Source organism: Vigna unguiculata, chromosome 8 (assembly GCF_037176805.1).
Source record: "Vigna unguiculata cultivar grain cowpea cultivar isolate G323 ecotype 2 chromosome 8, ASM3717680v1, whole genome shotgun sequence".
NCBI lineage: Eukaryota > Viridiplantae > Streptophyta > Magnoliopsida > Fabales > Fabaceae > Vigna > Vigna unguiculata.
The window spans coordinates 26,848,534-26,870,265 of NC_140799.1; positions in this window are offsets into that span (position 1 = coordinate 26,848,534).

Genomic DNA, 21,732 nt, shown 5'->3' on the forward strand with positions numbered 1-21,732 from the left:
ATAGCATTTACTTCTTTTTTGAAACTTTTGGCAAAAACTTTTTTTTACATTTTAAGTGCTTGTTGAGGAATTTTACAAGTCCTTGAGCACATATTTTGGATATTATTTATAGTGGAAGAAACATGTAGAGTGAATTATACAAGAGTAATTGTTCTGTTTTTAGATAGCTATTTTTCTGAAGAAGAAAAAACTGAGAAACTGATTTAGCAAATAATGGTTTTCAAAATGTATAGGTCCAACTATTTTATATAATACCATTTTTTTAAAGCGATTATGGATATTAGGCTATCTATAGAATTCTTCAAGCATTTCATAATATTTCATAAAATGTGTATTTTTTCTTTTCTTTTTTTTTCTCATTTTTCAATTATTTTTCTCAATTTGTGTTCAATTATTCAAATATTGGCCCTGAGTCATTCAAGAAAAAATGATGCACCTTTTCTTCTATTTTTTGAAACTGTTTATTTTTTTATACAATCTCCTCATCAACCCCTTGAACTATTATCGAACTCCATCTTCAATTAATTTAACCTCAGCCAATTAACATGAAAATGTTTGAAACTTCTCTTATCTAAAGATAGATAAATTCTGAATTTGCGTTTTTTTAGATTCAATTCTTAAGCTACCGAAGGAGTTTGATGACATCTTGCTTCGGTATCCTTACTTAACCTCTTCGTTTCTAACGCTGTGTTCGAATATGTGAATTTATTATTATTAAGAGTTGGCGACGATAGATAAACGATTGAATTTTGCATTCATATGTAAAGATTTGCAGGAGGGAGAAAAAACTAATTTGCGGGATGAGCTCAATATTCCATCTCGTTGATGGGAAGAGATTTGGGAGAAGAAAGATCTTTTTACAATATTATCTCCATTGAACCTGTTTTGTGAATAATGAGTGAAAGCAAACCATGATAGCAAAGAGAATCAATCATAATAAATATAGAATCGATCCATACACATGTATATTTTGATATATCGATTTCAGAAAACAAATAATCGATTCCATATTAGAATGTAAAGTAAATATTATTTGTTATTTAATTTTTATAAAATAAAATTTCTCTAATTATTATTTCTTTGAATACCAAAATAATAATAATAATATTAAATAATAATTTATATTATATTAATAATAATAACAATAAATACTAATACTACAAATAATATATTAATCTTAATTATAAGGGCAAAATTGTAATCTTACATTTTAATCTATCAAAACTTTATTTCTTATATATCACATCATTCAAATTACTCACATACTTTCACAAACTTTACATCTAAATTCACTCTCAAATTTCTTCAAAAAAACAACACACATTTCACCCTCTAATTCACTCAAATCCATCATCTCACTCTCCCTCAAATCAATCTTTACAAGTGAACACACCCTAAATCTCCAAATTCTTTTAGGTCAGAGAAATTAATGTTTTTAAAAAAATAGAAGTATAGTTGTGTGTGTGTGTTTTTTTCTTTTTAGGATGTTGATGGTTAAGTTGATCAATCATGCAAAAGATAGTTTTATATTAAGTAGACATTTTAGGTGGAGTTGAAGAATGTATTGGAATGAAGTTTGGTGTGATGTGTTCAAACTTTTGTTTAAATTGTCAATTTTGTTGGTTTGTTGATAAGGTTACGTGTTTTTGGCTTATTGGTGAGTTAATGATGTTGGATTTTCTTCAATGGACTTAAAATTTGGAAAATTTAGGATAAACCTTTTTTTTTTTTATTTTTTATAATTAAGTGTTTAAAAGTTTTCAGAGTGCGGTCATATAAAAATTGTTAAAATTCTCTAAGTCGACCTAATTATATTTTTACATTTGGGTGAATAGAATTTCTCACTGTTTGATTTTTTTTTTTAAGTTTTAGTTCTATAAATTACTTTGGAGGATGAAAATGAGGTAATGAGATAGGGTCATGACTACAATTTGTTGATATGATCACCAATAAAATTTTGAATTTCCGCGTCAGTTTAATATATTATTTAGTGGCGGTTATAATCGCCACTATTTTCTCTATCGTCAATTAATTAACTGCCACCGAATTTAGCGCCACAAAGTCATCATAACATCGATTTACTGTAACCGTCAGAATAATCGTCACTAAAAATTTTAAAGTCGGTTTTAACCGCTTCTAAATCATCTTTTATTTTTTTTTAAAAACAATTTAGCGGCACTTGCAACCACCATTAAAATTAGGAATTTAAAGAATTTAAAAAATTTTCATGACGACCGTAACCGCTAATAAATATAGGAATTTAAAATATTTGGCGGCGGTTGTAACCGTCAGTAAATCTTGGAATTTAAAAAATTGAACCGTTAGAAGTCTACGAATTAAAAAAATTTAGTGGCACTTACTGTAATATCCCTAAGGAATATTACTGATATAAAATAAATAAAATTCAAAATTTCAATAAATGTCACATTGAATATGAACTATTTCCCAAAAACACGGGAAATTTTAAAACTTTAACAATTAAAATCCATAAATCCAGGAATCCATGATTCATAAAAACTGAAATAAAAGTTAAAGACTCCCAAAGGGGATTACATAATTTTCTCAAGCTAAAATGATGTAAACATCTATATACATATACAAAAATATCCCCTTGCTAGCCCTCGCTCCGAGTCTATGCATCTCCTGGCCCACTTGTCACATCATCTACTCCCGAATAACAAAATATTCGATCATCGCCACACACACATAGATAGGGTGAGCTATGCACAATAAAACATAAACAAATATATGTGAAATAAATATGCTTCCCCACCCAACCATATAAGTACAAAACCCATAAATTTCCAAATCACCCAACCATGACCTCATAGTCCTTCATGAGTCATATGCATGAACTAGGTCTTGGGACTTCCTTTTGCTCCCACGAAACTAACTCATTCGTGGTCCAACCCTATGAGCCTATCCCGCTCATAGTCCTGCCCTACAGACTCCTCACCTGTAGTAAAACATTCAAGTCTCATACTTGGACCCTGGCACGCACGCAATCACCATACTATGGACTCCTTGCCCAATAGTAGCCGACGGGAACATCACAGTTCCTTGCCCATCGTGCGCCCGACACATGCAATTACCATACTAAGGACTCCTCGCCCATTAGTAGCTGACGAGAACTCAACCAGTTCAATGCCCATCATGTGTCCACCACCGAGCACATCCCAGACCCCTAATGGACTTAGTCCTTCAAGCCCAAACATCACACCAATGCATAAACAATCTATCCTTATAAGAAACAGCCAAAACTAGTAGCTCCCCCGTACCCTACCCGCTGGATAAATATTCGCCCCGTACCCGTACCCGTACCCATATTCGTCAGGTATCCGTTATGCGGGTACCCGTCTATTTTTTTCATATTCGCGGGTATCCACGGGTACCCGCGGGTATTTACAAAAATATTTTAAAAAATAAATATTTAACCATAATTAGTGCTTGGATCAACAAGTCCCCTTTCTCCGATTGATTATTGAAAAACAAACAAATAAAAAATCACTACCAATTTATATTATAGTTTATTTTTGAATAAAATATTAAAGAAATTACTAACTTCGTCAATGTCCACCTCTTGCAACATTGTATAAAGTTTCATGTTATCCATAACCAGTCTTAGAGACACATCAATGTCTCCACAGTATATGGAAGTAATTTACTCATTTGTGGGATAAGAATCTGACCACCATTATTGAATGAAGACTCATAATGTTTTTTACTAATATATATATATATATATATATGTGGGTATTTTTCTGAATTAAAGTTTAGCGGGTACGGGTATCCACGGGTACGGATACTATGATACCCGTACCCGCCCCGTTAACATGCGGGTATCAAAAATACCCATACCCACGGGTAGCGGGTATCCATTTCCTATCCGTTGCGGGTTTTATCCGCGGATACCCGCGAGTACGGATTTTTTTGACATCCCTAGCCAAAACACACTCACAACCACATAGAAACATAGCAAACTCGCATAAACTCGCTTAAGCTAGGGACCTCTCGCCCAAACTAGACCTTCAGTCTCGCTTAGGCTAATCCCCTTCGCCTGGGCGAGCTTAAAACAACCACAATCCCACGTTATCTCGGTTAGGCGAGATTCCCTCACCTGGGCGAGTCAAGTATTCGCCCAAAACCACACCCAAACCTCGCCTAGACGAGTATGCAACCAACACACAAGAAAACCCTTCGAGGACTCGCTTAGGCGAGAAAAACTTGGTTTGGAGTGAATGTGGAAAGGTAGAGAACCTAGCAGAATGGAGTAACGAGTGTAATATTCAGGTGGAATGATAATTCAGTTCTAAGACAGAGGCTCACTTTGGGTTTTGGTTTGTATTTCTCATCTAGGCGATGGGAAAAGGGGTTGAGTCGCCTAAGCGAGAGTGTCCATCGCCCAAAACCCAAAAAAAACCTCTCGCCTGGGCGGGATATCTCGCTCAAAACTTCCAGGTTTCTTCGCGACCTCGCTTTCCCATTACAACTGAATTATCATTCCACCTGAATATTACACTCGTTACTCCATTCTGCTAGGTTCTCTACCTTTCCACATTCACTCCAAACCAAGTTTAATAAAAATAAAGGTTATTTTATGCCCAAAAAGGTTTGAACCCATGACCTTCCACTCACAATGCCAAAGCACAACCACCATGCCAATTCACATTTTGGTGATATACACAATCAATATAAGTTTACAATACCAATCACCTACTCATACATATTCTTAAAAATGAATAACAAAACAATCACTCATAATTGGCATACTTAGGACTCGAACCCAAGTTCCCTCACACAATCAAAGTACTCTCAACCATTTAAGCTAGTACTTTTCCACATCACAATATATAACAATTAATGCCATAAAGGCGCCTTCTACCCGCATTAATTAATTAATTAATTAATTAATTAATTAATTTTCCCGGGTCTTACACTTACAACTGCCACTATGTATAAGAATTTAAAAAATTTAATAGTGGGTAACCACGATCAATCTAGGATGCAAATACTTTTTATTTTTAATTTAATAAAATGATATATATTTTTTAAATAATACGAATAATGTCATTATTATATTATATTATATATATATATATATATATATATATATATATATATATATATATATATATATAAGGATCAATAAGTGATTAAAAAGAAGGACCTATATTCAAAAACATTTGACTCTGACAATGTGCTTTAGAAAATAAAAGGTTAAAACAATAATTGTCAAGGTTACATTAAGCAAAACTTTTTTTTTTATTTGGTGTACTCAAAATCCACACAAAACTTCATGGAAACTAAAAAAAAAACTATATTATTGACAATGTCGAGAACAATTTAATCCAAACAAAGAACTGATGAAGGATTATCTTGTTCCTTTTTAAGATTATTGAATATGGTATGAGTTGATTAAGAAAGCTAAGTTAAATCTCCACTGGACATTAAGATAGCAAGCTATCTAGATGTGAAGGTTCCTTTCACAAAACTCAAGAGAAGAAGATAATGGATTGATTCAAAACAAAAAGGAAATGGAAAGCACATAAACCATAGAAAACCAAGAACAATTAAAGGAAGAAGAAAACATAAAATGGAAAGGAAAGAAATGGTAAAAATGTGAGAAGCACGCCACTACAAGGCTAGGCTAGAAGTCATGGCAACCTTGAAGATGAGTGGATGTATGCCGCCACTTGCTATGCAAGATAAGGCTTAAAAGTTTCACTCCCAAGGGAGGAAACTCTCACAAATGGTTGAGACACAAGAGTGTTTTTACTTCAAAATGTTCAACCCTTTTACATGTCTAGGAGCACCCCTTATATAGAAGAGTTTAGGGGCCTCTAAGCAAATAAAAGATACCTAAGGATGTCTCTACAAAAACCTAACCCTAGCTTCTAGAAACTAGGTCAAATAAGGTTACAAAAAATGAGAGACAAAAGAGCTAACTATGGTGTGTGCAAGGCTAATTTCGTTCTAGCACAAAAGGAGACAAAAAATGTGTCTCATATGTCTCCAAAAAGTGGCCAAAGTGTGCTAAAAACAAAGGAGACCAAAGGTACATACGTACACTTGCTTCATGCCTTTTACTTTATGCTTTATGCCTTTGCTTTACTCTCTCCTCCACATCATTTATGCTCCCCAATCACCATGCGCCACCTAGCATTGCTTTCTTACTCCTAATTAACCTACAAAGCAAATAAACATATATTAGCATGTTGACTTAAGTCAAGTCAACTATAGTCAACAAGTCAAACCTAGTCAAAGGTCAACAAGTCAACTAAAGTTGATTCAACTAAGTCAACTTTGGGAATCAAAAATAACAAACACAAATGAAAGGGATGAAGGATTAGTGAACTTCCTTTCTAAACATGCTTAGTGTTCTTAAGCATGTGCCTCCATCCTTGGTTGGGGTCAATCCTTCATCATAACAAAGAACTCACCCTAAAATGCTCCACAAAATCAAGAATATGCCATCATTCAACCATATGATAAAGGATCAAACTAATAATTCGAATAGTTTTTTGGAAGAAAAGTAGTGTAATGCTGCTATAAAAGGCACATGACAAAGATGTGTCTATCTAAGGAACTAAATCAAGATACATAGGAGTCAACCACTCTTTGAGTGTGTCACGCTTTGGATACACCTTTTCATATTGACATAACACACCATTAGCACTTTACTAATTTATTAAAAACTAACAAAGGAGAAAAATCAGAGTATACCAACAATCTAACTTCCAAAATATTATGCTTAAGGAGTGGGGTAACATTGCCAGAAGTTAAAATATAACCAGTTGTCTGTCACTTGTCTCAGGCTATCAATCATGAGCAACAAACAGGTTGGTGTTAATTCAAATATGGTGAAACATAGGAACAAAAAATAATGCTAGATAGTCAAATACGATATTTTTTCTTTTTCTAATATTGGGCACCTATCTTTGGTGAAACATAGGAACTATAGCTAATAACTGTAAGCAACACGACTAACTATGAAATACAACTACAGGGAAGCAACAATTACTGGCCAAACATAAACCAATGTAATGTACTTGAGAAACTTGGATCCACTTTCTAAATAAAATGAAAGTCATTTGAATAATTTTCAATTAAATGTCAATGGTTTAGAATCCTTAAAGTGAAGGCAATAATTTCTGATGATTGACAATATAAAAGTATTTGCATCAAACTCATTTCCAATTGAAGGAAACTCAATCAGATATTCTCACTCAAAATCAGGTGTTCAAAGATCTAACTCAAAAAGTGTATAAGGTCTATTGTCAAAATGATGACAACATAGTATATCACCATCATACCCTCAGTCCTAATATCAAGCATAAGATCTAAAACATTCTAATAGAGCATAAGGTCTAAACCATAGTCTAATTAAAACATCAAAAGTACAATAATAAGTAGAATACAAACTCCAAAGTATTTCTAAGGTTGCCTGGTGTTAGCATTTGATGAGGAATGATGGTCATTGGAACTTTGTTGTTGCTGCAATAATAAAAGTAAAAGAATAAATAATTTACAAATATATTGAAGTTTTATAGCTAATCATGGGATATGATAAGAAAAACTTACTATAACATCAAGAAGTTCAGCAGGTACTGACATTCTCTATCTCAACAATCTTCTCTTGTGTAATTGAAATTACACGATATAAATATAACTTAAAAAACAAAAATGAACCAAATATACAAAAAATTAATCACTTATACAACAATTCGAGCCTCTTCATTTATGTATGTCCCATCAGCTCTCATATGAGTATGAATATACAAATTACCTCTGCTCACTGGTTGGCCAGTTTTCATCATCTATTTATAACAATCATATTTCCAATTGTTAAGCATATCTAATTTACAAAAAAGAAAAAAAAGTACACTGGACTTATATTTAGATACTTACAATCTCTGCTATTTTTCTTTTGAGTTTTTTGGATCCACCGGTGTGATTAATCTTGAGTTTGGATCTATTTTCAGCATTCCTTTTGCACATATTCTACAAATACACATATACACAAAATGAACTCTATAATCATGGGCAACCAAATAATATATATTAAGTAAGAAAATACCTTTGTGTATTAAGTTAATAAGCTTAATAAAATAAGCATTTACAAAGTTAATGCAAAACATGTATTTGAGTAGTCTTATCTACTTATGAAACTAAAAATGAGGGTTGAAATATATATATATATATATATATATATATATATATATATATATATATATATATATATATATATATATATATTTCTAGGTCCAACTTTTTAGAATGGCTATACACACAAAAGACAGTAGAAACTCTAGATGTTTTTTACTCAGAAATTTAATCCATAAACGTGGAAAATGAATACATTATATTTTAGAAGCAGAGGTTTGGTTAAAGTGGCTTTGTAGTGTTACAGTCAACAGTTTGGAGATTTCAGCTTCATTTGATGCTAGTAAAGGATTGCTATTGGTGTCATAGTTGGTATGTTCTAAGCATATTGTGATGTATAAAAGCACTAAGCACATGATTTAAGAGAGAAAAAATTATCTGAACTTTCTAGATACAACTACCTCACACTTTTTAAGAGACTACTAAATTCACCAAAAATTATAATAAATTTACGAAACTCTTTAATAACCCCTGAAATTGATAATTATTATGTATAATTTGAAATCTTAAAAAGAATCAATATTTTCTATTTATATTCTTTAATCATTTCAAGAAAATAATTTTTGTTTCCTAATTCTAACTACATATCACGAGGAAGGAAAAATCATGGTTTTTCACTGTTTCTATCTCCATTACCATTTCCCCCTTGATGTTATATATATTTTTTTCCATGTTTTAAGCTGAAGGTGGAAAATGATTAGAAAAAAGGAGAGTGGTGGTTGTTGTCAAATATTAGGTTCTGATAAAGACAAAGAAAATAGTGTTAAAAAAGTGACATGTAGACTTTCTCTGAATATGAGATTCCACTTCGGCCACCGCACAAACCAATATTTATGGCAAATATGAGACTCTGCTTATACACAACAACACTAATCAATTTTCTATTACTTTGATAACCTATCATCTCTAATTTTGGGTCAACACCACCAATTACCACTTTTCAAAACCATAATCATCTTCAATTACTTTATCAAATTTTAAACTTACCTTCAAACTCATCTTGAACAATTAAATTAGTGTATTGCTTTTCCCTTGATACCAAATCATCCTAGATAAGCTACCTTTTTATCTATATACATTCAATGGCATTTACTGGAAAAGAATCCTCACTTAGAACATAGTTCAAGGCACTTTTTACAAGCTTTGAAGATACCAAATCTCATCCTTCCCATCTTGACCCAAAAAAGCCATGATAATCAGTATTGAACCAATACTACTAGGTAGCTCCCTTTTTAAACAAGCAATTAAGCCCTCAAATAAAGTACAAACACTTCCTACCCACAATTACCCCAATCTTAATCATCAACCCTTCATATTCCCCAAACTCCATTTCACAAGATCTTTTAGTAGTAATGTGTGGATCGACTAACATAACTCTCACCACGATGCATAAAAATATTTATCCGAATCATCCAAACGTCGAGAAAAAAATATAATACAAACAAAAAAATCCGCCAAACAACACCACCAATTAGTGTATTCTAGGATGTGATCATCGTACAAGTTAGGGTTCAAAAAAAGTTAGGACTGAGATTTATGATCTAAAACTCAATAATCTACACAAAGAAAGAAGAAATACTTCACGAAGAGAGAAAATAGTTACGACTTAGCTTTTCGAGACAACAATGGAAGACAAAAGAAGAAATACTTCACGAGAAGAAAAGGATGGCTCCTTGAGAAGGCTTCAATCGGAAGGAGAGGATATGATCGCCATTAGGGAACGTGGTCTCTGTTGATGATAAGAAATGAACATTAAGATGAAGAGAAATGAAGAATTGGGAGGATGAAGAAGCTCATGTAACGAAAAGAGAAATGAAGTGGGAGAACGAAAAAGCTAACATGAAGAAATTAAAGGACAAATTTCCCGTCAGTTTTAAAATGACCTTAAGCACAAACTAAATTTAATATTTAAAAAACATAACGTTAGTTTTAATAAATCGCCAGAAAATTTTTGCCACCATAAAATATTTTTCTTCTAGTGGATGTTGGTAGTTTGTTTGAAAATATGACATTTAAACTTGCTTAGCTATTATTAATATTTTTTAGTACTTATAATTGTATTAGATTTTCACAAACAAATATTTCCATCAACATAGGTGTACGCATGTGGTTGAATCATTATTATGAAAAGTTTCCTAATGTAGATAATTGCATTAAAGTCTAGGACACAGGGATTAAGTTGAGTCCACAAAGTTGTGGAAGTATTGTTGACAAGCCTTGCAAAAAACGGTATGGTTAAAATAACAAGAGAAGATGAATTTGAACTTAAAAATTAACCTTGCGTAATTAAACATCTCTTTTTAAAACTTTGACAAAGAGGATAAAATAAGTAATGGTAATGATTACAATGAATAAAGGAAAAACAGGATAATATATGATCAAATATAAAAAGAGAAAAACATACCTATTTTTATATTCTTCTAATTCTACAATTTACATTTAGTTTAAGCCAAGTAACCATAGTTGAACTTCCTTCTATATTCTTGAACTATTCAATTACAAAAGTACCTAAGTAACTAAAACAAAAAGTTATAGTCACCATTCTCATGCAAAACATAAAAAGGAATACTCTTTGGAAGGAGTGGAAGGATGAACCCATTTGGAAGGAGGATGTAAAACATATATACAGTGTGAAATTAGCATATAACATATAAGACAATTAAGAAATGTCGAGCAAGATATTCTGTATATGTAAGATTATTTTGGAGCCTTACCTACTAAATATTTTGTCATGGCGAGTTGTAACTAATAAAGTGGATCTTCACAATAGGGGTGTAGAGGTGGGTAGTAATACATGTGAAATATGTGGATTTAATGACAGAAGATGTTAATCACTTGATTTTTACATGTAGGGTGGTTGCACATGTATGGATGCGTGATTCATGGCTAGGTTTGTCCTCTAACACAATAACTACACACTTTTGTCGGTTTGAACTCCTACGAATGAACAAAAAATGTAACAAAGTGTGACAATATATGTGGTGGCAATTATATGGAGCATATGGAATCAAAGGAACAATGTCAACTTTAGAAATGAAAAAGTAGATGTTGAAACTATAGCTCAAGTTAAAACATGGTCTTGGATAGAGAATAAATACCAAAAAGCAACCTTTTCATACCCTAATTGATGTTTTTGTCTAAGAATGTGTTTATAATCAATTTCCTCATAGCAAGGAAGTTAAGCCTCTTTTGAACAGCAAAAAAAACCCATGTTGAAGATCTTTTTAGCTTGCTATAGGTCAGGGAAGATATGATAATTATATTGCATAAATGGTACTTGTACTATAGTGTGGTATTTGGCTATGAATTCTACAAGTATAAAATTCTACAATAACAATAGAGGGTCAAACTATTTCAAAACACTCTCTTTTGACACAATGAAAGCTAAAAGATTTTGATATGACTAACTCTTATCTATGTGAATCAGTGGAGGTGGAAATTTGGTTTTAGACTTTTGAAGATTTCACCACTTTTTAGTAAGGATAAAGTAACTTCAAATACATAGTTTTAAAATCAAATGAGTCAAATATCATAGAACTTTTTAAAGGAAAGAAAAGAAGTGTAAGGGTAGAAGAACTTTTTGTTGTAAAAAGGGTCAAAAACATGATCTAGATAGACTTTCTGAGGTGTATATAGTCATTGCCTTTAAGGACTTATCCATAATGTATTGTGCAAGTCTCTTGGAATATAACAAAACTTCATAGATATCTCCAAGGATCTCAGAACTAACAAGAAACTCTAAAATATTTTATAACCTAGGATCTTTATAGAAGAGAGGAAAAATAAAGAGAAGATGAGAAAGATAGAAGATAGGTGAGTTGTGTGTTTTTGAAGGAGAGGAAGACATCTATTTATAGGTGTAGATGTGTTCAAAAACCCTAATCTTTCACGGCTAAACCTGGCAACATTCCCTCGTTTCATGAGAAAAGAGCCGCAATAGAATTTGCAACAATCCATGGATTGTGGAACCATAATTGCTACTTGCAGTTTCCTAGGTATGTGTAAGCCTATTGCCAAATTAGTTTCAAAATTTCATTAGAGCAATCAACTAAATCGAAGCTTCCAGAGGTTGAAATGAAGGATGCATGCAGAATATCACCACTACAAATGATTTTCACACTACAACAGAGGCAATGGCAATACTTTGTTACTAAATTTTTATAACAATCCCCCACATACTACAAAAGATAAGATATAAAAGGAATGAATGAAGAAAATCCCAAGTGTCATATAAGATGTAATGTATTAAAGCTAGTATAACAAGCTTTATGACCAATAATTGAGAAACTTAACATATAGTGTAGTTGATATAACAAGCTATATGCATAAAAAATACTTGATGTTTGTTAGCGGTTTATCAATCACAATACACCCCCATTAGTGTAGCGAATGCTTTCTGTGCCGGTTAAACATATTTTTTATGAAGTTCTAAAGCAAGCATAAATATACAACCAACATAAAAAGTTTCTCACTTTTTATGCCCTTTATTGCACAATCGACATATAAAGTCCTACTTTCTATCTCAAATCTTCCATCAACTACTTCTCCCATACCAAAACCTTAAAGCTTAAGACCAAGCAATAGGAACTCGTCATCCGTGTTGCCACACTTGCCCTCATTTACATCCTCGCCTTTATCACATACCTCTTCATAGGCGGCATGTTTTACTCTAGTCTCATGCTTACTATCGCTACTATTCACTCCCTACTATGCTTTCTTCTTCATATTTATGAGGTATGCGTTTTCACTATCCCTTTCCACCCCCAATATATATTTTTAGAGATATAAAATTATATTGTTAGAGATATAAAATTATAGGTAAAGTTTCATAAATTATATGAAGGATAAATTTTATTAATACTTTAGTAAGATTTAATTTTTAATATGTTAATACTTTAGTAAGATTCAATTTTTAATTTATTAAAAGCTTTATTTGGTATATTTCATTAAATGTGTATTTTAGGTTATTTAATATTTAATTTAATATATCAAATATATAAATGGCAAATATGGTTATTTCATCTGAAAGATATAACTAAGTCAATGTAACAAACTTTGTTATATATATTTTAAAACAAATTAACTAACAAGTATTCGAGAAAAAAGTTTGCTAATTTTACAAGTCTATATAAACAATAAGGTAAGAACAAAAAGAAGGAAAAGTTAAACAAGAAGAGGGTGTGAAATTGAGTAGAATAGAATTAAGCAAATTGGAGGAGGAGACTTTTAGAAGGTAATGTAATATAGTATTTTGATTATTTATTATATAATTTTATGTTTAGATTACGATTTTCATTTATTTTTAACATGTTTAACTTTTAAGATTTTACATTTGAAAATGTAATATATATGTATTCTTTTATATAGATATGGAGATAGATAAAAGTTGGATGAAGATTATTGACAGGACAGAACCTTTATATGAGAAAGGAGTTCTCGACTTTATTGAATTTGCATTTAATGGTTTCGGGGAAGAAAAGTTACTTCGTTGTCCATGTAAGAAATGCTACAATATTATCTTTCAATCTAAAAGAATCATCTACGAACACTTGATCATCATTGGAATAAGAAGAGATTATATTATATGGGATCTTCACGGAGAAGTGACGAAGAAATATCGTGCAAAAGATAATAAACTAACTTCTAATAATGAGATTCATAATAGGTTATGCAATATTAGAAGTGATGAAAATAAGAAAATAACTTATATAACAAATCTAGAGAATAAAAATGAATAAAAAAGTGCCTGTTTGTATAAACTTTTAGAAGTTAATAAAGAAGAATTATATCTTGTTGCTCAATATTTTTCCTATTTATTATTTATTATTCAATTATAGAATGTCAAATGTTTATTTGATTTAAATACAAAAGCAATTGATGTCATCTTACGTTATTAATAAAAGCATTTTCACTTATAAATAAAGTTTATAGATCTTATTTTGAGGTTCAAAAGTTATTTGTATACTTGGATACCAATTACTCAAAAAAAAAACAAATATATATATATATATATATATACTTGTATTATTGACTGCATTATTTTTTCAGTTGATTATTTGAAATCAAAATCATGTCCAACTTAATTATATATGTATGATGCATCCATTTATTTTGTAACTATTAATGATTTTTTTCCATGTTGGATAGAGTATCGAAGGAACATTTGTCACATATGGTCCTTAATTTTCTCCAAATAAAAAAAAATTATATAATGCGTTATCAATTTTTTCACTTGATCATTCTCAAAGTAACAGTACAAATTCTTTTTATGATACTGAAAAAAATAACCAATTCTTAAAATAATTATATGAGATGATATAATTCAATACTTTGATTAGCTTAGTGTTATTAGGTTTCTTAAACATATTAACTTACACTATTGTTATTTTTAATAATTTATTTAAATATTTTTTTAAATATAAATATTAAAATTTTTGTCTTAATTAAAGATGAAATTATATTAAAATATATTTTTATTAAATAATTTTTTTTAAATTTGACTTTCACAATTAGATAATATGATATACTAAAATAATCTAAACTACTTCAACAAATATGTCATAACTAATTTGATCTCCTAAGCATTAAGTTAAAGGTTTGAATAACAGTATTATATGTTTGTCTTATTTATTTAAATTTATTTTAAATGTAAACATAATATTTTATTAAATGTAAATTCAAACAAATATAAGCAAATTATAAAAAAAACATTATTTATTTTATTTTATTTTATCTAAGATAAACTTTTATATTTTATTATTATTATTATTATTATTATTATTATTATTATTACCGTAAAATAAAATTATATGTCTTTGACTGTATGACCTGGTATAATAGAACAATTATTATTATTATTATTTAATAATTTTATTAGGTGATATGATTTCAATATTCAAATTAAATAATATATAATTTAAAATGTATTAACTTAAAAAAAAATTAATGTTTTCTTTTTCATTTATTTTACCACTTTTCTATTTCTATTCATACATTTTCTGTATGTTTATTTTCATTAGCATCTTTACATTTGTACTTTTAACAATAATAAATTTATCTTAGTTACAGTTGTTAATCTTTTACAGAAAAAGAAAACGAGGAAAAAAATTACCTAAGAATTAAAAGAAAAAAAAAAGGTATTGTTTTAGTTGCCTAAAACATGTTTGAAATTATGGCACAATTTAGATGTCATACTTATTGAAATCAAATATATGTGAATATATCTTGAAATAAAAAAAAGGATAATATAAACTTCATATTTGATTTAGCCCATATTGGTAAACTTTTACAGCATGGAAAATACACACTTTTTTTTTGTATACAGGTTATATTATTATGTAATCTTAGAAAAACATTTATCGTTCAATTTTTAGTTTATTTAAAGGCTTTCGTTAGTTATTCATCTAATATGTTATGATTATAATGTATTTCTTTATTGTTTTTCCTTCCTTCCGTTGATGGTGTTACTCGAAAGAAAGTTTATTTAAACATTTTACATTTTCCTAGAAAAAAAACCATAATTTTAATATACTTGAAGAAAATATTTCCTTATTTCTTTTATTACCTAATGATCCATTTATCTATTCATTCAGTAGATGGGAAAAAAAATTGCTAGTTTAGTGTAATATCATTAGATGTATCATATTGAAAGGAACCTTTGCAGGCTCAAATTATATGTAAGAAATAAGGATAGCTCATAAAAATATATGATTGAAGTTTATATTAAACAAGAGTGTACTTTTAGTCGAGATATTTGGATAAAATTGAAATAATATTAAATAAATATGGAAGAAATTAAAAATGATTTAGATCAGTTCAATAAATAAATTAATTTTTTTTTACTGGTTGAGAAAACATTTCATGAAAAATTAATGTTGACTTAAATGTAGTATAATAAGAACTAGCAATAAATTATGTTATCTAAATTGCGATGAAGTTTTGTTTGCGATGAAGTTTTGTCTTTTTATTGAGTAAGTAACATTTTTAAATTACATATTTATATTATTGTAGTTATTTATAATTCATAATTATGTATTTTAAGATCAGGCTACACAAACAAGAATCAGAGTGCTACAAAATTTTTTGTATTTATCGATAAATTTTTTTTGACAGAAATTAATCAATTGGTATATCCAAATTTATTTATGGATTTTATTAACAAATTATGGAATTTAACTTACTGATAGATCTTTTTGTCAGTAATAAATATGTCGGTAAAATTTGTTGGTAAATTATAATTTGTATTACCAATGAATATTTTCATTGGTAATGTATCCAACGGTCAATTTTGTTGGTAAGTTCCATCAATAATTTGTGATTCTTATTATCGACGGATATTTTTGTCGATAAATCCTTTGGTAAAATTGGCGACAAGAAGAAGAGAAGAAGAGAAGGAGGAGGAAGAGGAGGAAGAGAAGGAAGAGAAAGAGGAGGAGGAGGAAGAGAAGGAAGAGAAAGAGGAGGAAGAGGATGTGCAATGACGAAGGTGGTGTGGTGGTGCAACGACAACTCGCTAACAGTAGTGGCTGGAGGAGAAGGAATAGAAATAGAAAGAGAATGAAGAGGAGGAGGAGCTAGAGGTGGCGACGGTGAACAAAGTGATGGTGGCGACAATGATGCAAAGAGAGGAAGAGAGGAGAGCAAAAAGAGAGAGGAAAAGAGGAAAAAGAAGATCAAATCGTGACATTTACCAATATAATTTACTAATGACCAAAATTTGTTGGTAGTTATTGACAAACATTTACCTACAAAATTAAGTTTGCTTATAACGTCCTTTATTCATAAGTAACTTAACCACTATTATATATCATTCTTAAATTTTTTATAAATTTCTTAAGAAAATAATTACACACATATCTACAATGTTAAACTATATAACTTACACCATAATTACATAAAGGTTAAATTTTACAATACTTTATACATCTTGTAATTACATCGTTTATATTACATACTACATTTTCCACACTAGAAAGATATAGAGTATTATTTATTTATATTCCCTTCTTCATCCACCAATCTTCAAGCGGATGAAGGAAAAAGGTTAAGGAGAGGATGCATGTGAACGGTTGGAGACATATAGAAAGTAACTCCATTTTGCCCTTCAACGACAAGAGCTGCATTTGGAGCGGACAAAAAGGTAAAGGTAGAGGTACCCATTCCTTGAAACATTACTAAAATATTCACAACATTAGTTTGCCATGTGTTCCCTAGAAAAATTGCTACGATGTCAACAGTAAAGAGATCAGGCATATTGAGAGCACAACCATCTTTGATGAGATTATAGAATTTTATTTTTCATACACAACCATAAAATAGGACAGCGAGACAAATATTGCAAAGATAATGTGAAATAAAACCCAACATTTATATACATACATATTGTACCACCCCTTTCGAGATGTCACGTGTATTTTTTATTTCTTTTCAAACCAACAAAAATACTTTGATACCATCCTATAAATAGGAAATCTGCAAAATTTTTACTTCGTAAATACTCATCCAAGTTCATTCAAATAAAATCACACAAATACCCAAAAACATCTATAAAGGTTCCATTACAATTCTTTTAAACCAAGAAAATCCAACATAAAAGAAATCCAAAATTCTTTTCGAAAGCTTTCCAAAACTCCCAAAGTTCTCCCCAACACGTCTCTCACACCTATGTATTCCACCAACATCTACTCTCATATAACACACACATTATATGATCATCGCACAAACACAACAAATGCAGGAGTGAGCTAACTAGATAAAACAATATAAAATTACACATTGTCATCATACAAATCACCTCATGATAACAAACATGTTACATAAATAAACCAAGTCATATTACTGCCAAGTAATATCAATCAAATCATATTACCACTAAGTAATATCAATCTAGTATGTCTTTCTCTTATAACCATCCATTACCATTGCCTTTCCTACGCACCAATGCCTCTTGGAAAGTCTCTTTCCCTAATTTGCATAAGACTTACAATAAACAAACTCTACTTGCTCACCAAAGCCTTAAGTAGAGCACTCTTTCTAAGCTTATGCCAAAGACTTACGGTAAAAAAGAAAACCCTTTTACTTGACTCACCAAAGTCCTCTTGGTAAAAGAATCAACCTGAATTGATGGTTACAAGAGAATAAATACACCACCATCACATACATACATAGAAAATAACATCATCTCATTATGTCCAAACATCTAGGATGCTATAAACAGGGACCTATCACAATTTATCATAATAAAAATATTAACACAATTCCATAAAAAGCACAACAATCGTGCGTGGCATATGTCTCTTACTATAGACAACGTCTCACTCCTACGTATCTCCGTACGTAATGAAATATCATGGATCACATAGTTATTAAAAAGTATTTAAGAAAATGTTGTTATTCTTAATATCTCTAAATTATATATATATATATATATATATATATATATATATATATATATATATATATGTATCGTTAAATTATTTGAGTGACGCAAGCAACCATAGACACAAAAAAAATAAAACTACTTTTTCAATTTAAATTTTTATACTTTTCTATTTTAAAGGTTTAATTAGTCGGATGGTACCCACTTTTGTTCATATGTGTCAGTTTTGTACCCGCTTTTAAAAAGGTATCAGTCGAGTCTCAATTTTTGAAAAAATGTCTCAATTAGAATCTTTTTAAAAAAAAATATTCACGTCTATTGGTATCGCGTAGTGGAATGACTAGACAATGGTCAAAAACCAAGAGGGGGGGGTGAATTTGATTTTTATAAAACTTAACAGATTTAAAAATTTTTCTCAAAATTTTACTAATTAACTTACAACCACAATTACTTTAAATGCAAGTGCAAATAAATAAAGAATTTAGCGAAGAAGATAAACACTGATATTTATACTAGTTCGGATCAAAAGACCCTACATCTAGTTGTTAATCTCTTAAACAAAGAGATTAACTCAATCACTATAATAATCAGAGTACAAACAAATTATAAAAGAGTAAAGGATTAGAAAATACCTCTCTTGAACAACCACAAGAGTTGAACAAAAACTCCCCCTGAGTTATACAGAGGATGACACCCTTTCCTAGCAACAACGCAGTACTCAATCTTCTAAGAACTCATTTAGAAAAAGTTATCGCTCACTCACACTAGGCTTTTCAAAGCTACTTTTAAGAATCTCATAGGGCACGACTTTGCAGTCATAACACAAGAACTCTAAATCTTAAAAAAGGTACTTTTGAAGTTGGAAATTGTGTTCTATTTAAAGAGGTTTTCGAAAGCTAAGTTAGAAATGAAGAGTTGAGTTGAAACTGGCAAGTATAATTGATTACCACTTAAGATAATCGATTATTCTAGTGGTTTTCGAAAACAAAGTTTTGAAATGGCAATCGATTACCCAAAATGGCAATCGATTATCTCATGTACATTTTTGAACAAATAATTTTATACCTGCCAATGGTAATCGATTACCAAAAGTGGTAATCGATTATTTCGAGTCGTTTTTAAAAAGCCAAGTTATAACTGCTAGTGATAATCGATTACCACTAGTGGTAATCGATTAACATAAGTTGGTAATCGATTACCACACTGATTTTTGCGAAACATTAGTTTTTCTTAGAGGAGTTGCGAGCTGACTCTTGTTCTAACAATCTTACAACTAACTAGAGAAAGTTAAGCCTTTTACAATAAGAACTTTAAATATAAAATGTAATGTCTTCAATATCTTCAAGTATTTTCTTCAATATCTTTATCATCATAAAAAAAATTTTAATCAATCTTCTTCTTTTGTCAACAACGTCGTTAATTTTATTCATGACTTTTACCACTAAATTTTAATATAAATATCAATACTTAATTTTATAAGTCATTTTAAATATCAATACCTAATTGAAGCATCTTTTCAAAAGTTGGGACTATATTGACACCTTTTTAAAAGCAGGTATCAAACTGACATATCCAGATGAAAGTGAGTACCATCCGACTAATGAAACTTATTTTTTAACAATTTTTATTATCTTTTTGAAAAATGGTGTATATATGAAAAAGGGAATGTCAAGTAGTGAAAGGAATCGTGGTATGAATAATGAAATAAGTATTGTGAAGTAATGGGAGGATGTGAGAGTGGAAATGGGAGGTGTCGAAATAAAAGTAGGTGGCCTAACCCAAATACACTTCGTCCTTCTTCATCAAATCGTACGAAGGTTCTTCTTCTTCATCTTTTCTTGTGAGCTTCAATGACCAACCTGTGTTAGACCCAAACACTACAAACTCCATTAGACGTAAATATTAATAAAGCAAGTTTCGATGATAACAAAATTCATAATGAATTGAAAAACATGTCATAACGATTCAAGTTCTCATAGGACACACAAATCATAAACTGTAATTGAACGCTCTGAACTTATCTGAAATATATTTGATTATGTCTAACGGGTGCTCATAAGTTGAAGTAATATTTACAGAAAATATATTAGCAAAGATTAGATGAAAAAAGTCTAAAGGTGAAAAGTAGACAAGTAAAGTCAAAGCATTGACCAAACGAGATAGCAAAGGTAAGTTGAGTCAAAGATGAAAAGGTAATTTGTGTTGGTCAGACGACTGAAGTCTAAACAAGTAGAGGAGCCAAGTAAATGAAGTCACAAGAAGAGTAAAGTTAGTATAGGAGTATGTAAATATTGAAATAGTTAGTTCAGCTAAGAAAGGGGTTGAATTGAATTTATAAAATTGTGTTTCCTTTTTGAAAACCTAAATCCTTTTTTTATTGAAGCAAACTGACCACGAAATCAGAAAGCAAGTATTGCAGGGTTGTACACTTTCAACTGATAAAAATAAAAAACGTATTAATTTGTTCATACAACATGATTCAATAAATTAAAATATGAAATCAATCAGCTAATATTATGGAAAATTATGTAGAAATGCGAAATGCATGAAACACAATCAAACAACATGCTTTCTCAATCAAGATATATTCCAATCAATATATCCAAGTTAGTTATATTACTAGATAACGTAAAAACACATGCATAATTAACAAAGATTGATTTAATTGATTTTCTTGAGATTTAAATGATGAATAAGATAAGGGAAAGAAGATCACACAACAATTTTAGACTAGTTCACTCAATAACTGAGCTACGTCTAGTTTATCAAGACAACTTGAGCCTGATGATGCACTATATCAAAAGTTTTACACAATCCCTCAAAGATTACACTTTTGAATAAAGCAAAACACTAAGATTCTTGAATTTCACAAGAATATTATCCCTAACACTGTAAGAATCCCACTTACAGACCTACTTTCACACTAGGAACAACATAAAAGCAAAAGAACAACCAAACTTGATGGAGGCTCTCCCTAGCCAACCTAACACGTGTTCTTCTAGCTTCAACGAAGCAAAAATGCTTCCAAGATCAATCAAGATCTTCAATCAACAATTGCACACTATGTAATCCAGATACAGAGTGAGAGTTTTCCAAATTCGTATCACTATTTTTCGCGCTCAGAAATCTCAAGTTGTTGCTCATGTCTCTAAAAACCAACTTATACAGCTTGGTCATAAGTGAATTCAACA